General features: G+C 41.2%; 1 protein-coding gene across 1 annotated transcript in view; it reads right to left on the reverse strand.

Moving 5' to 3' along the window:
* Positions 1–17,624, reverse strand: part of AUNIP (aurora kinase A and ninein interacting protein) — a 36,619-nt gene that overhangs the window by 18,572 nt on the left and 423 nt on the right. The gene's annotated exons all lie outside the window — the stretch shown is intronic.

A 17,624-nucleotide genomic window follows, 5' to 3' on the forward strand; every position in this document is an offset into this window, starting at 1 on the left:
GTGAGGTCCCCCGCCCTCTGAGACCAGGTGGGGGGGAACGCCTGTGCCCCTTCTGTTCCTTGAGCCTAAGCCCACCCCGCACAGCCCCCAGTGCCTTTTCCAGCCCTGTGGGTCCTAAGCATAGGCCCCGCCCACCACCCAAACCTCACCCTTGCTTAGGCCCCACCCTCCACAGCCAAGGCCTTTTCCTGGGCTTTCTTTTTTATTTGTTTTTATCTCTTTTCCCTCTTCTTTTTTACTATTGTGGTACTGTTGTACCTTCTGGTTGTTGATTCATCTATATTTTTATTTTTATATTCTTTCTAACATGCCTGTTAGTTTCCGAGTCTAATTTTATTTTTAACTTTGTTATTGTTCTCTCTTTTTTTTTTTTTTTATTTTTTTGCCACCCCACACAGTTTGCGGGATCTTGGTTCACGAGCCAGGGGTCAGGTCGAAGCTCCTGCAGTGGGAGCTTCATGTCAGAACCACTGGACAAACAGAGAACCTCAGACCCCAGAGATTATTCATCAGAGTGAGGTCTCACAGCGGTCCTCATCTCAGCACCAAGACCCAGCTCTATCCAACAGCCTACAAACTCCAGTGTTGGAAGCCTCAGGCCAAACAACCAGTAAGACAGGAACATATTCCCATTCATTAAAAAAAAAGAGAGACAGCAAAAAAATATGTCACAGATGAAGGGGCAAGGTAAAAACCTACAAGACCAAATAAATGAAGAGGAAATAGGCAATCTACCTGAAAAAGAATGCAGAGTAATGATAGTAGAGATGATCCAGAATCTCAGAAATAGAATGGAGGCATGAATTGAGAAAATACAAGAAATGTTTAACAAAGATCTAGAAGAACTAAAGAACAAACAAACAGAGATAAACAACACAATAAATGAAATAAAAAATACACCAGAAGGAATCAATAACAGAATTAACTGAGGCAGAAGAACGAATAAGTGAGCTGGAAGACAAAATGGTGGAAATAACTGCCGAGGAGCAGAATAAAGAAAAAAGAATGTAAAGAATTGAAGACAGTCTCAGAGACCTCTGGGATAACACCAAATGCACCAACATTTGAATTATAGGGGTCCCAGAAGAAGAGAAAAAGAATGGGTATGAGAAAATATTTGAAGAGATTATAGTCAAAAACTTCCCTAATGGGAAAGAAAATAGTCACTCAAGTCCAGGAATCAGAGAGTCCCATACAGGATAAACCCGAGGAAAAACACACTGAGACACATATTAATCAAACTAACAAAAATTAAATTCAAAGAAAAAATATTAAAAGCAGCAAGGGGAAAAAAACAACATATAAAAGAATCCCCATAAGGTTATCAGCTGAATTTTCAGCAGGAACTCTGCAGGCCAGAAGGGAGTGGCAGGATATACTGAAAGTGATGAAAGAGAAAAACCTACAACCAAGATTACTCTACCCAGCAAGGATCTCATTCAGATTCGATGGAGAAGTCAAAAGCTTTTCACACAAGCAAAAGCTAAGAGAATTTTAGCACCACCAAACCACCTTTACAACAAATGCTAAGGAAACTTCTCTAGGTGGGAAACAGAAGCGAAGAAAAAGACCCACAAAAACCCAAAACAATTAAGAAAACGGTAATAGGAACATACATATCAATAATAACCTTGGGGCTTCCCTGGTGGCACAGTGGTTGAGAGTCCACCTGCCAATGCAGGGGACACGGGTTCATGCACCGGTCCGGGAAGATCCCACATGCCGTGGAGCGGCTAGGCCCGTGAGCCATGGCCGCTGAGCCTGCGCATCCAGAGCCTGTGCTCCGCCACGGGAGAGGCCACAACAGTGAGAGGCCCGCGTACCGCAAAAAAATAAAAAATAAATAAAATAACCTTGAATGTAAATGGATTAAATGCCCCAACCAAAAGACACAGACTGGCTGAATGGATACAAAAACAAGACCCATATATACACTGTCTACAAGAGACCCACTTCAGATCTAGGGACACATACAGACTGAAGGTGAAGGGATGGAAAAAGATACTCCATGCAAATGGAAATCAAAAGAAAGCTGGAGTAGCAATACTCATATCCGATAAAATAGACTCTAAAATAAAGACTATTATAAGAGACAAAAAAGGACACTACATAATGATCAAAGGATCAATCCAAGAAGAAGATATAACAATTATAAATGTTTATGGGCCCAACATAGGAGCACCTCAATACATAAGGCAAACGCTAACAACCATGAAAGGACAGTAACACAATAATAGTAGGGGATTTGGGGCTTCCCTGGTGGCGCAGTGGTTGAGAGTCCGCCTGCTGGTGCAGGGGACACGGGTTCGTGCCCCGGTCCAGGAGGATCCCACATGCCACGGAGCGGCTGGGCCCATGAGCCATGGCCGCTGGGTCTGCGTGTCCGGAGCCTGTGCTCCGCAGCAGGAGAGGCCACAACGGTGAGAGGCCCACGTACCGCAAAAAAAAAAAAAAAGAAAAAATAGTAGGGGATTTTAACACACCGCTACACCAATGGACAGATCATCGAAACAGAAAATAAATAAGGAAACACAAGCTTTAAATGACACAATGGACCAGATAGATTTAATTGATATTTATAGAACATTCCACCCAAAAGTGGCAGAATACACTTTCTTCTCAAGTGCACATGGAACATTCTCCAGGATAGACCACATCTTGGGTCACAAATCAAGCTTCAGAAAATTTAAGAAAATTGAAATCATATCAAGCATCTTTTCTGACCACAACGCTATGAGACTGGAAATCAATTACAGAAAAAACTGTAAAAAACACAAATACATGGAGGCTAAACAATGCGCTACTAAATAACGAAGAGATCACCGAAGAAATCAAAGAACAAATTAAAAAATACACAGAAACAAATGACAACGAAAACACGATGACCCAAAACCTGTGGGACGCAACAAAAGCAGTTCTAAGAGGGAAGTTTATAGCAATTCAATCTCACCTCAAGAAACAAGAGGGGGGACCTTGAAGATGGCGGAAGAGTAAGACGCGGAGATCACCTTCCTCCCCACAGATACACCAGAAATACATCTACACGTGGAACAACTCCTACAGAACACCTACTGAAGGCTGGCAGAAGACCTCAGACCTCCCAAAAGGCAAGAAACTCCCCACGTACCTGGGTAGGGCAAAAGAAAAAAAGAAAAAACAGAGACAAAAGAATAGGGACGGCACCTGCACCAGTGGGAGGGAGCTGTGAAGGAGGAAAAGTTTCTACACACTAGGAAGCCCCTTCGCGGGCGGAGACTGCGGGAGGCAGAGGGGGGAGCTTCGGAGCCACGGAGGAGTGCACAGCAACAGGGGTGCGTAGGGCAAAACGGGGAGATTCCCGCACAGAGGATCGGTGCCGACCAGCACTCACCAGCCCGAGGGGCTTGTCTGCTCACCCGCCGGGGCGGGCGGGGCTGCGAGCTGAGGCTCGGTTTCGGTCAGAGCGCAGGGAGAGGACTGGGGTTGGCAGCTTGAACATAGCCTGAAGGGATTAGTGCACCACGGCTAGCTGGGAGGGAGTCCGGGAAAAAGTCTGCACCTGCCAAAGAGGCAAGAGACTTTTTCTTCCCTCTTTGTTTCCTGGTGCGCGAGGAGAGGGGTTGAAGAGCGCTGCTTAAAGGAACTCCAGAGACGGGCGCGAGCCGCGGCTAAAAGCACGGACCCCAGGGACGGGCGGGAGACGCTAAGGCTGCTGCTGCCGCCACCAAGGGGCCTGTGTGCGAGCACAGGTCACTATCCACACCCCTCTTTCGCGGAGCCTGTGCAGCCCGCCACTGCCAGGGTCCCGGGATCCAGGGACAACTTCCCCGGGAGAACGCACGGCGGGCCTCAGGCTGGTGCAACGTCACGCCGGCCTCTGCCGCCGCAGGCCCACCCCGCACGCAGTGCCCCTCCCTCCCCCCGGCCTGAGTGCGCCAGAGCCCCCGAATCAGCGGCTCCTTTAACCCTGTCCTGTCTGAGCAAAAAACAGACGCCCTCCAGCGACCTACACGCAGAGGCAGGGCCAAATCCAAAGCTGAGCCCCTGTGAGCTGTGAGAACAAAGAAGAGAAAGGGAAATCTCTCCCAGCAGCCTCAGAAACAGCGGATTAAAGCTCCACAATCAACTTGATGTACCCTGCATCTGTGGAATACATGAATAGACAACGAATCATCCCAAATTGAGGAGGTGGGCTTCGAGAGCAAGATCTGATTTTTTCCCCTTTTCCTCTTTTTGTGAATGTGTATGTGTATGCTTCTGTGTGAGATCTTGTCTGTATAGTTTTGCTTCCACCATGTGTCCTAGGGTTCTATCCGTCCACGGTTTTTTTTTATTTTTTTCTTAATAATTAATTTTAATAACTTTATTATACTTTACCTTCTTTCTTTCTTTCTTTCTTTCTTTCCTTTCTTCCTTCCTTCCTTCCCTCCTTTAGACAACAAATCATCCCAAATTGAGGAGGTGGTCTCTGAGAGCAAGATTTATGATTTTTTTCCCCTTTACCTCTTTTTGTGAGGGTGTATGTGTATGCTTCTGTGTAAGATTTTGTCTGTATAGCTTTGCTTCCACCATTTGTCCTAAGGTTCTATCCGTCCCTTTTTTTTTCTAAATAATTATTTTTTAATTCAATAACTTTATTATACTTTATTTTATTTTACTGTATCTTCTTTCTTTCTGTCTTTTTTCTTTCCTTCCCTCCTTCCTTCCTTCCTCCCTCCCTCCTTTCTTTCCTTCTTGCCTTCTTTCCTTCTTTGCTTCTTTCTTTCTTCCTTCCTTCCTTCCCTCCTTTCTTTCTTTCTTTCTTCATACTTCTATTAATTCTCTCTACTTTTTCTCCCTTTTATTCTGAGCCGTGTGGATGAAAGGCTCTTGGTGCTCCAGCCAGGAGTCAGGGCTCTGCCTCTGAGGTGGGAGAGCCAACTTCAGGACACTGGTCAACAAGAGACCTCCCAGCTCCACATAATATCAAACGGCGAAAATCTCCCAGAGACCTCCATCTTAACACCAGCACCCAGCTTCACTCAACGACCAGCAAGCTACAGTGCTGGACAACCTATGCCAAACAACTACCAAAACAGGAACACAACCCCACCCATTAGCAGAGAGGCTGCCTAAAATCATAATAAGGCCACAGACACCCCAAAACACACCACCAGACGTGAACCTGCCCACTAGAGAGACAAGATCCAGCCTCATCCACCACAACACAGGCACTAGTCCCCTCCACCAGGAAGCCTACACAACCCACTGAACCAACCTTAGCCACTGGAGACAGACATCAAAAACAGCAGGAACTATGAACCTGCAGCCTGCAAAAAGGAGACCCCAAACACAGTAAGATAAGCAAAATGAGAAGACAGAAAAACACACAGCAGATAAAGGAGCAAGATAAAAATGCACCAGATCTAACAAATGAAGAGGATATAGGCAGTCTACCTGAAAAAGAATTCAGACTAATGATAGTAAGGATGATCCAAAATCTTGGAAATAGAATGGACAAAATGCAAGAAACAGTTAACAAGGACCTAGAAGAAATAAAGGTGAAACAAGCAACAATGAATAACACAATAAATGAAATTAAAAGTACTCTAGATGGGATCAATAGCAGAATAACTGAGGCAGAAGAACGGATAAGTGACCTGGAAGATAAAATAGTGGAAATAACTACTGCAGAGCAGAATAAAGAAAAAAGAATGAAAAGAACTGAGGACAGTCTCAGAGACCTCTGGGACAACATTAAATGCACCAACATTCGAATTATAGGGGTTCCAGAAGAAGAAGAGAAAAAGAAAGGGACTGAGAAAATATTTGAAGAGATTATAGTTGAAAACTTCCCTAATATGGGAAAGGAAATAGTTAATCAAGTCCAGGAAACACAGAGAGTCCCATACAGGATAAATCCAAGGAGAAATACGCCAAGACACATATTAATCAAACTGTCAAAAATTAAATACAAAGAAAGCATATTAAAAGCAGCAAGGAAAAAACAACAAATAACACACAAGGGAATCCCCATAAGGTTAACAGCTGATCTCTCAGCAGAAACCCTACAAGCCAGAAGGGAGTGGCAGGACATATTGAAAGTGATGAAGGAGAAAAACCTGCAACCAAGATTACTCTACCCAGCAAGGATCTCATTCAGATTTGATGGAGAAATTAAAACCTTTACAGACAAGCAAAAGCTGAGAGAGTTCAGCACCACCAAACCAGCTTTACAACAAATGCTAAAGGAACTTCTCTAGACAAGAAACACAAGAGAAGGAAAAGACCTATAATAACGAACCCAAAACAATTTAGAAAATGGGAATAGGAACATACATATTGATAATTACCTTAAATGTAAATGGACTAAATGCTCCAACCAAAAGACACAGATTGGCTGAATGGATATAAAAACAAGACCCTTATATATGCTGTCTACAAGAGACCCACTTCAGACCTAGAGACACATACAGACTGAAAGTAAGGGGATGGAAAAAGATATTCCATGCAAATGGAAACCAAAAGAAAGCTGGAGTAGCAATTCTCATATCAGACAAAATAGACTTTAAAATAAGGACTATTAAAAGAGACAAAGAAGGACACTACATAATGATCAAGGGATTAATCCAAGAAGAAGATATAACAATTGTAAATATTTATGCACCCAACATAGGAGCACCTCAATACATAAGGCAAATACTAACAGCCATAAAAGGGGAAATCGACAGTAACACATTCATAGTAGGGGACTTTAACACCCCACTTTCACCCATGGACAGATCATCCAAAATGAAAATAAATAAGGAAACACAAGCTTTAAATGATACATTAAACAAGATGGACTTAATTGATATTTATAGGACACTTCATCCAAAAACAACAGAATACACATTTTTCTCAAGTGCTCATGGAACATTCTCCAGGACAGATCATATCTTGGGTCACAAATCAAGCCTTGGTAAATTTAAGAAAATTGAAATTGTATAAAGTATCTTTTCCGACCACACGCCATGAGACTAGGTATCAGTTACAGGAAAAGATCTGTAAAAAATACAAACACATGGAGGCTAAACAATACACTACTTAATAATGAAGTGATCACTGAAGAAATCAAAGAGGAAATAAAAAAATACCTAGAAACAAATGACAATGGAGACACAACGACCCAAAACCTATGGGATGCAGCAAAAGCAGTTCTAAGGGGGAAGTTTATAGCAATACAAGCCCACCTTAAGAAGCAGGAAACAACTCGAATAAACAACCTAACCTTGCACCTCAAGCAATTAGGGAAAGAAGAACAAAAAAACCCCAAAGCTAGCAGAAGGAAAGAAATCATAAAGATCAGATCAGAAATAAATGAAAAAGAAATGAAGGAAACAATAGCAAAGATCAATAAAACAAAAAGCTGGTTCTTTGAGAAGATAAACAAAATAGATAAACCTTTAGCCAGACTCATCAAGAAAAAAAGGGAGAAGACTCAAATCAATAGAATTAGAAATGAAAAAGGAGAAGTAACAACTGACACTGCAGAAATAAAAAAGATCATGAGAGATTACTACAAGCAACTCTATGCCAATAAAATGGACAATCTGGAAGAAATGGACAAATTCTTAGAAATGCACAACCTGCCAAGACTGAATCAGGAAGAAATAGAAAATATGAACAGACCAATCACAAGCACTGAAATTGAAACTGTGATTAAAAATCTTCCAACAAACAAAAGCCCAGGACCAGATGGCTTCACAGGCAAATTCTATCAAACATTTAGAGAAGAGCTAACACCTATCCTTCTCAAACTCTTCCAAAATATAGCAGAGGGAGGAACACTCCCAAATTCCTTCTACGAGGCCACCATCACCTTGATACCAAAACCAGACAAGGATGTCACAAAGAAAGAAAACTACAGGCCAATATCACTGATGAACACAGATGCAAAAATCCTCAACAAAATACTAGCAAACAGAATCCAACAGCACATTAAAAGGATCATACACCATGATCAAGTGGGGTTTATTCCAGGAATGCAAGGATTCTTCAATATACGCAAATCTATCAATGTGATAAACCATATTAACAAATTGAAGGAGAAAAACCATATGATCATCCAATAGATGCAGAGAAAGCTTTTGACAAAATTCAACACCCATTTATGATAAAAACCCTGCAGAAAGTAGGCATAGAGGGAACTTTCCTCAACATAATAAAGGCCATATATGACAAGCCCACAGCCAACATCGTCCTCAATGGTGAAAAACTGAAAGCATTTCCACTAAGATCAGGAACAAGACAAGGTTGCCCACTCTCACCACTCTTATTCAACATAGTTTTGCAAGTTTTAGCCACAGCAATCAGAGAAGAAAAGGAAATAAAAGGAATTCAAATCAGAAAAGAAGTAAAGCTGTTACTGTTTGCAGATGACATGATACTATACATAGAGAATCCTAAAGATGCTACCAGAAAACTACTAGAGCTAATCAATGAATTTGGTAAAGTAGCAGGATACAAAATTAATGCACAGAAATCTCTGGCATTCCTATATACTATATACTATATATACTATATACTATATACTAATGATGAAAAATCTGAAATTGAAATCAAGAAAACACTCCCATTTACCACTGCAACAAAAAGAATAAAATATCTAGGAATAAACATACCTAAGGTAGGTTTAGACCTGTATGCAGAAAATTATAAGACACTGATGAAAGAAATTAAAGATGATACAAAGAGATGGAGAGATATACCATGTTCTTGGATTGGAAGAATCAACATTGTGAAAATGACTCTACTACCCAAAGCAATCTATAGATTCAATGCAATCCCTATCAAACTACCACTGGCATTTTTCACAGAACTAGAACAAAAAATTTCACAATTTGTATGGAAACACAAAAGACCCCGAATAGCCAAAGCAATCTTGAGAACGAAAAAAGGAGCTGGAGGAATCAGGCTCCCTGACTTCAGACTATACTACAAAGCTACAGTAATCAAGACAGTATGGTACTGGCACAAAAACAGAAAGATAGATCAATGGAACAGGATAGAAAGCCCAGAGATAAACCCACGCACATATGGACACCTTATCTTTGATAAAGGTGGCAGGAAAGTACAGTGGAGAAAGGACAGCCTCTTCAATAAGTGGTGCTGGGAAAACTGGACAGATACATGTAAAAGTATGAGATTAGATCAGTCCCTAACACCATACACAAAAATAAGCTCAAAATGGATTAAAGACCTAAAGGTAAGGCCAGAAACTATCAAACTCTTAGAGGAAAACATAGGCAGAACACTCTATGACATAAATCACAGCAAGATCCTTTCTGACCCACCTCCTAGAGTAATGGAAATAAAAACAAAAATAAACAAATGGAACCTAATGAAACTTCAAAGCTTTTGCACAGCAAAGGAAACCATAAACAAGACCAAAAGACAACCCTCAGAATGGGAGAAAATATTTGCAAATGAAGCAACTGACAAAGGATTAATCTCCAAAATTTACAAGCAGCTCATGCAGCTCAATAACAAAAAAACAAACAACCCAATCCAAAAATGGGCAGAAGATCTAAATAGACATTTCTCCAAAGAAGATATACAGACTGCCAACAAACACATGAAAGAATGCTCAACATCATTAATCATTAGAGAAATGCAAATCAAAACTACAATGAAATATCATCTCACACCAGTCAGAATGGCCATCATCAAAAAATCTAGAAACAATAAATGCTGGAGAGGGTGTGGAGAAAAGGGAACACTCTTGCACTGCTGGTGGGAATGTGAATTGGTTCAGCCACTATGGAGAACAGTATGGAGGTTCCTTAACAAACTAAAAATAGAACTACCATATGACCCAGCAATCCCACTACTGGGCATATACCCTGAGAAAACCAAAATTCAAAAACAGTCATGTACCAAAATGTTCACTGCAGCTCTATTTACAATAGCCCGGAGATGGAAACAACCTAAGTGCCCATCATCGGATGAATGGATAAAGATGTGGCACATATATACAATGGAATATTACTCAGCTATAAAAAGAAACGAAATTGAGCTATTTGTAATGAGGTGGATAGACCTAGAGTCTGTCATACAGAGTGAAGTAAGTCAGAAAGAAAAAGACAAATACCGTATGCTAACACATATATATGGAATTTAAGGGAAAAAAAATGTCATGAAGAACCTAGGGGTAAGACAGGAATAAAGACACAGACCTACTGGAGAACAGACTTGAGGATATGGGGAGGGGGAAGGGTGAGCTGTGACAGGGCGAGAGAGAGTCATGGACATATACACACTAACAAACGTAAGGTAGATAGCTAGTGGGAAGCAGCCGCACGGCACAGGGATTTTGGCTTGGTGCTTTGTGACAGCCTGGAGGGGTGGGATAGGAAGGGTGGGAGGGAGGGAGATGCAAGAGGGAAGAGATATGGGAACATATGTATATGTATAACTGATCACTTTGTTATAAAGCAGAAACTAACACACCATTGTAAAGCAATTATACCCCAATAAAGATGTTTAAAAAAAAATCCTTAAAAAAGAAAAAGAAAAGAAACAAGAAAAATCTCAAATAAACTATCTAACCCAACACTTAAAACAACTAGAGAGGGCTTCCCTGGTGGCGCAGTGGTTGAGAGTCCACCTGCTGATGCAGGGGACGCGGGTTCGTGCCCTGGTCCAGGAGGATCCCACATGCCGCAGAGCAGCTGGGCCCGTGAGCCATGGCCACTGAGCCTGCACGTCCAGAGCCTGTGCTCCGCAACAGGAGAGGCCACAGCAGTGAGAGGCCCATGTACCACACACAAAAAAAAAAAAACTAGAGAAAGAAGAACAAACAAAACCCAAAGTCAGTAGAAGGAAAGAAATCATAAAAATCAGAGCAGAAATAAATGAAATAGAAACAAAGAAAACAATAGCAAAGACCAATAAAACTAAAAGCTGGTTCCTTGAGAAGATAAACAAAATAGATAAACCCTTACCCAGACTCATCAAGAAAAAAAGGGAGAGGACTCAAATCAATAAAATTAGAAATGAAAAAGGAGAAATCACAACTGACACTGTAGAAATACAAAGGATTATAAGAGACTACTACAAACAACTATATGCCAATAAAATGGACAACCACGAAGAAACGGACAAATTCTTGGAGAGGTACAATTTTCCAAGACTGAACCACGAAGAATTAGAAAATATAAACAGACCTATCACAAGTAATGAAACTGAAACCGTAATTAAAAATCTTCCAACAAACGGAAGTCCAGGACTAGATGGCTTCACAGGAGAATTCTACCAAACATTCAAAGAGCAAACACCAGTCCTTCTCAAACTCTTCCAAAAAATTGCAGAGGTAGAAACACTCCCAAAATCATTCTACGAAGCCACCATCACCCTGATAACAAAACCAGAAAAAGATATCACAAAAAAATAAAATTAATGACCAATATCACTGATGAACACATATGCAAAAATCCTGAACAAAATACTAGCAAAAGAAATCGAACAACACATTAAAAGGATCATACACCATGATCAAGTGGGATTTATCCCAGGTGTGCAAGGATTCTTCAATATACACAAATCAATCAATGTGATACACCACATTAACAAATTGAATAAAAACCGTATGATCCTCTCAGATGCAGAAAAAGCTTTTGACAAAATTCAACACCCATTTATGATAAAAACTCTCCAGAAAATGGGCACAGAGGGAACCTACGTCAACATAATAAAGGCCATATACGACAAACCCACAGCTAGCATCATACTCAGTGGTGACAAACTGAAAGCATCTCCACTAAGATCAGGAACAAGACAAGAATGTCCACTCTCGCCACTCTTATTCAACATAGTTTTGGAAGTCCTAGCCACAGCAATCAGAGAAGAAAAAGAAATGAAAGGAATACAAATTGGAAAAGAAGTAAAACTGTCACTGTTTGCATCACTGTATACACAGAAAATCCTAAATATGCCACCAGAAAACTACTAGAACTAATCAATGCATTTGGTAAGGCTGCGGGATACAAAATTAATGCACAGAAATCACCAGCATTCCTATACACCAACAATGAAAAATCAGAAAGAGAAATTAAGGAAACAATCCCATTTACCATCACAACAAAAAGAATAAAATACCTAGGAATAAACCTGCCTCAGGAGGCAAAAGACCTGTACTCAGAAAACTATAAAACACTGATGAAAGAAATCAAAGATGACGTAAACAGATGGAGAAATATACCATGTTCTTGGATTGGAAGAATCAATATTGTGAAAATGACTATGCTACCCAAAGCAATCTACAGATTTAATGCAATCCCCATCAAACTACCAATGGCATTCTTCACAGAATTAGAACAAAAAATTTTACAATTCGTATGGAAACATAAAAGACCCCAAATATCCAAAGCAATCTTGAGAAAGAAAAACATGGTTGGAGGAATCAGGCTCCCTGACTTCAAACTATACCACAAAGTTACAGTAATCAAGACAGTATGGTACTGGCACAAAAACAGAAATATAGATCAATGGTACAGGATAGAATGCCCAGCGATAAACCCACGCACATATGGTCACCTAATTTACGACAAAGGAGGCAAGAACATACAATGGAGAAAGGACAGCCTCTTCAATAAGTGGTGCTGGGAAAACTGGACAGCTACATGTAAAAGAATGATATTAGAACACCATCTAACACCATACACAAAAATAAACTCCGAATGGATTAAAGACCTAAATGTAAGACCAGACATTCTAAAACCCTTAGAGGAAAACACAGGAAAAACACTCTTTGACATAAACCACAGCAAGAGCTTTTTTGACCCACCTTCTAGAGTAACGGAAATAAAACCCAAAATAAACAAATGGGACTTAATCAAACTTAAAAGCTTTTGCACAGCAAAGGAAACCATAAACAAGACAAAAAGACAACTCTCAGAATGGGAGAAAATATTTGCAAATGAAACAATGGACAAAGGATTAATTTCCAAAATATACAAACAGCTCATGGAGCTCAATATCAAAAAAACAAAACAATCCAATTAAAAAATGGGCAGAAGACCTAAATAGACATTTCACCAAGGAAGACATACAGATGGCCAAGAGGCACATGAAAAGATGCTCAACATCACTAATTATTAGAGAAATGCATATCAAAACTACAATGAGGTATCACCTCACGCCAGTCATGATGGCTATTATCAAAAATCTAGAAACAGGGCTTCTCTGGTGGCGCAGTGGTTGAGAGTCTGCCTGTCGATGCAGGGGATGCAGGTTTGTGCCCCAGTCCAGGAAGATCCCACATGTCGCGGAGCAACTAAATCAGTGTGCCACAACTACTGAGCCTGTGCTCTTGAGCCCGTGAGCCACAACTACTGAGCCCACATGCCACAGCTACTGAAGCCTACACGCCTAAAGCTCGTGCTCCACAACAAAGAGAAGCCACCGCAATGAGAAGCCCACACACCGCAATAAAGAGTAGCCCCCGCTCACTGCAACTAGAGAAAGCTCACGCACAGCAACAAAGACCCAAAGCAGCCAAAGATAAATAAATTTTAAAAAGAGAGACATGTACCACAATGTTCACTGCAGCACTACTTACAACAGCCAGGACATGGCACCAACCTAAGTGTCCATCGACAGATGAATGGATAAAGAAGATGTGGCACATATATATAATGAAATATTACTCAGCCATAAAAAGAAACAAAATGGAGTTATTTGTAGTGAGGTGGATGGACCTAGAGTCTGTCATACAGAGTGAAGTAAGTCAGAAAGAGAAAAATACCGTATTCTTACACATATATATGGAATCTAAAAAAAAAAGAAAAAAATGGTACTGATGAACCTAGTTGCAGAGCAGGAATAAAGATGTAGACACAGAGAATAGACCTGAGGACATGGGGTGGGAGGGGGAAGCTGGGGCAAAGTGAGAGTAGCATTGACATATATACACTACTGAATGTAAAATAGTTAGCTAGTGGGAATAGCAGCATAGCACAGGGAGATCAACTCTGTGCTTTGCAATGACCTAGATGGGTGGGGTAGGGAGGATGGGAGGGAGGCTCAAGAGGGAGGGGATATGGGGACATATGTATGCATATGGCTGATTCACTTTGGTGTACAACAGAAACAAACACAGTATTGTGAAGCAATTATACTCCAATAAAGATCTATTAAAAAATAAATAAACAAAATAAAATAAGCTACAAGGATATATTGTACAACAAAGGGAATATAGCCAGTATTTTATAACTATAAATGAAGTATAACCTTTAAAAACTGTGAATCACTATATTGTACACCTTTAACTTATATAATATTGTACAGCAACTACAATTTTTTTTAGTTTAATATAAGTAACTAACTAAATAAATAAATGCCACTGTGTGCTGCCTGGAGAGGCTGGGAATTTTCAAAAACCAGCTAGGCTATGCTTCTTTTTAACAGACCTTCCTTCAGCTTCTCTCTCTCCTCTAGCTTTCTGCTATAACCAGCCAAAAAAAAAACCCAGCTAGCACATTTAACACTCTGCCTGGAAATCTCCTTGGCTACATCATCCAGTTCATTAGGTACATTTTCTACCTTCCACTTTACTACAGCCAACAGTGTTGCTAAACTTTGTCAACACGTAACCAGTTTCCAAGATTTTTCTCACTTTCCTTTAAACCCTCACCCACAGCCTCCTCAAAGGTCATCAGACTTCTAGAAACAGTTCTTTAAAAGCTCTTCAAGCTTTCACTAGCATTCCCTTCAAAGTCCTTCCAGCTGCCACCCACTGCTCCATTCCATTTGCATTTCTGAAAGCCAAGCCCACCAGATAGATTAACCCATTCACTCATTTGCTCATTCAATAAATATTTACTGAGCACCTATTACATGCCAGAAAGTTTCTGAAGGATTGCCTAATGGAACTTTCATTCTAGTAGGGGAAGAAAGACAATAAATGAAAAAGTAAATATGCAGCATATAATATGTCTGATGGTGAAAAGTGCTACGGAGAAAAACAAAGCAAGATTAAGGTAGTTAGAAGTATGGAGAGTAGAGGATAAGGGAAAGGATGGTTAAGAAAAAACTCAGTTAAGTTCACATTTGAACAAATGAAGGAGCAGAGAAATGTGGCTCTCTAATCCCTTTGCACTTCAGGCACAAGTATATAAAAGTCCCAAGCACAGATGTACTTGCCTTGAAAGACAGCAAGGCCAGTATGGTTGGAGCAGAGGCAGAGTGAAGAGTAGATGAGGTCTAAAAGGCATAAGAGGGCACACAAGACCAGATGGTGTCTTATGGGTATTAAAAAGATTTTGGTTTTTACTAGAAGGTAAGAAACCACTAGATGGTTTTAAACTTAACAGTGAGCAAAGGGTCACTCTGGCTCAGGTGGCAGCAGTAGAAACAGTAGGAAAGGATGACATTCTAAATACATTTGAAGGCACAGTCCATAGCATTTGCTGATGGACTGAAAGTTAATAAAGTTGCAGAATGTCAGAGTGGCATTCAGTGCTCCTCCAAGGCTGGCGGAGAAACCACTGATGACTCGGCCAAGATTTCTGATATCTTTGCATTTCCGTCTCCCTCTTAGTTATGTCCACTTCTCCTTCTCTGCTACATATCTCAAGGGTAGGGAACTAAACTGCATCATAGATGAAGAAGAAACAGAAATTATTTTCTAAGTTATAATGACATTTTAAATATAATACACTTAAGAGACAGCAAATATACAAATCAAATGCTAAATCTTTTTTTTTTTTTGCGGTACGCGGGCCTCTCACTGTTGTGGCCTCTCCCGTTGCAGAGCACAGGCTCCGGACGCGCAGGCCCAGCAGCCATGGCTCACGGGCCCAGCCACTCCACGGCATGTGGGATCCTCCCGGACCGGGGCACGAACCCGTGTCCCCTGCATTGGCAGGTGGACTCTCAACCACTGCGCCACCAGGGAAGCCCTAAATCGTTTTACCTCCAGGCCCTCTGCATTGGGAGCGCTGAGCCTTAGCCACTGGACCACCTGGGACGTCCCAAAATGGTCTTTTTAAAAACCCATACTAAAACCCGTATGTCTCACATGGAAAGTGCTCCATCATATATTTAGTGAAAGGTGAGTAGCAGAACAAACTGTCTGATATAATCTCATTTGTGGGGGAAATACATCCATATATTTATTTATCTATCTATCTATTATCTGTGCTTCTGACCAATTGGCTATAGATTCAGGGTTCCAACAACCCCCTCCTACTCAGGATGCCAATCCCAAATCCAGGTTATTAACTATACTTCTGACCAGCTGGCTATAGATCAGAGGTCCCCACAACCCCCTCCTTAGGTTCAACTGCTAGAGTGGCTCACAGGAACATTTTACTTGCTAGATCACCGGTTTATTATAAAAGGATATAACTCAGGAACAGCCAGATAGAAGAGACGCATAGGGCAAGGTATGTGGGAAGGGGTACGGGGCTTCCATGCCCTCTCCAGGCGCGCCACTCTCCCTGCACCTCCACATGTTCACCAACCTGGAAACTCTCTGAACCCTGTCCATTTGGGTTTTTAATGGAGGCTTTATTACATAGACATGATTGATTTAGGCAATGGCCATTGGCAACTGAATTCAATCTCCAGCCCTTCTCTCCTTAGAGGTAGGGGAATGGAGGGAGTGAAAGTTCCAACCCTCTAATCACGTGGATGGCTTTCCTGGCAACCAGCCCATCCTTAGGTTACCTAAGGGCTTTCCAAAAGTCACCTCATTAAATATAAAAGACACCATTATCACTCATAACACAGGAAATTCCAAGGGTTTTAGGAGCTGTGAGCCAAGAACCAAAGACAAAGACCAAATATATATGAAAAATATAAAACAGAGATAATGACAGTACCTACTTCATTGAATTTTGAGTACCTGCCACTGATAAGGCATGTAACGTCCCAGCAAAGTGCCTGACACATAGAAAGTAATCAATAAATTACATATTGCTATTATCTGTACATCTTTTCTTCCCCACAAGACTGTAAGCAACTTAAGAGCAAGAACTCTGCCGTTACTGTCTGCTTTGAGCCTGTTTTTCATGTGTAAAATGGGTATCACTATATTACTACTACATAGAATTCCACCAAATAAGATAACTCAACAAATTCCAGCACAGTGTCCAGCTTAAAATGCTCAATAAACATTAACTATTATTATCCCATACTTTTGTTTCTTTGTAATGACTAACAGAGAATCTTGCGCATGTGCCAAACCTGGGTGGGCTTTCCAGTTCTCCTAGTTGGGTGAACCCGGGTTCACTACCTCACCTCAGTTTCCACATATTAAATACTTAATACAGTATGTGGCACCCAGCGGATGCTTAATAAATATTAGGCCAGCTCCCCTCCCCGTCTCTTCTTCTTTTTCCCCTAAAGTTACATGCTCTGGGCAGGTAGATGGCCGGCAACCTGACAAGTAGGGAAGAAACGGACCTCGGGGCGAGAACTTCCGAAGTTTGCACATGCACCCACCCCTCCGTATTTCAGCCTCTGCTACCGTCTTGAAGGGACTCCGAGTTAAGGGGTCTGCTGCATTACGCTCCTCGGAGCAAATTTTCTCTCCACCCTCTTCCCTCACCTCGAAACCTCGCTGCCCCGGTCTCTCCACACACACCCCACCCACCACCCCCCGCCAGCCTGCCTGCCTTCCG

This window comes from Stenella coeruleoalba (genome assembly GCF_951394435.1).
Source record: "Stenella coeruleoalba genome assembly, chromosome: 1".
Taxonomy (NCBI): domain Eukaryota; kingdom Metazoa; phylum Chordata; class Mammalia; order Artiodactyla; family Delphinidae; genus Stenella; species Stenella coeruleoalba.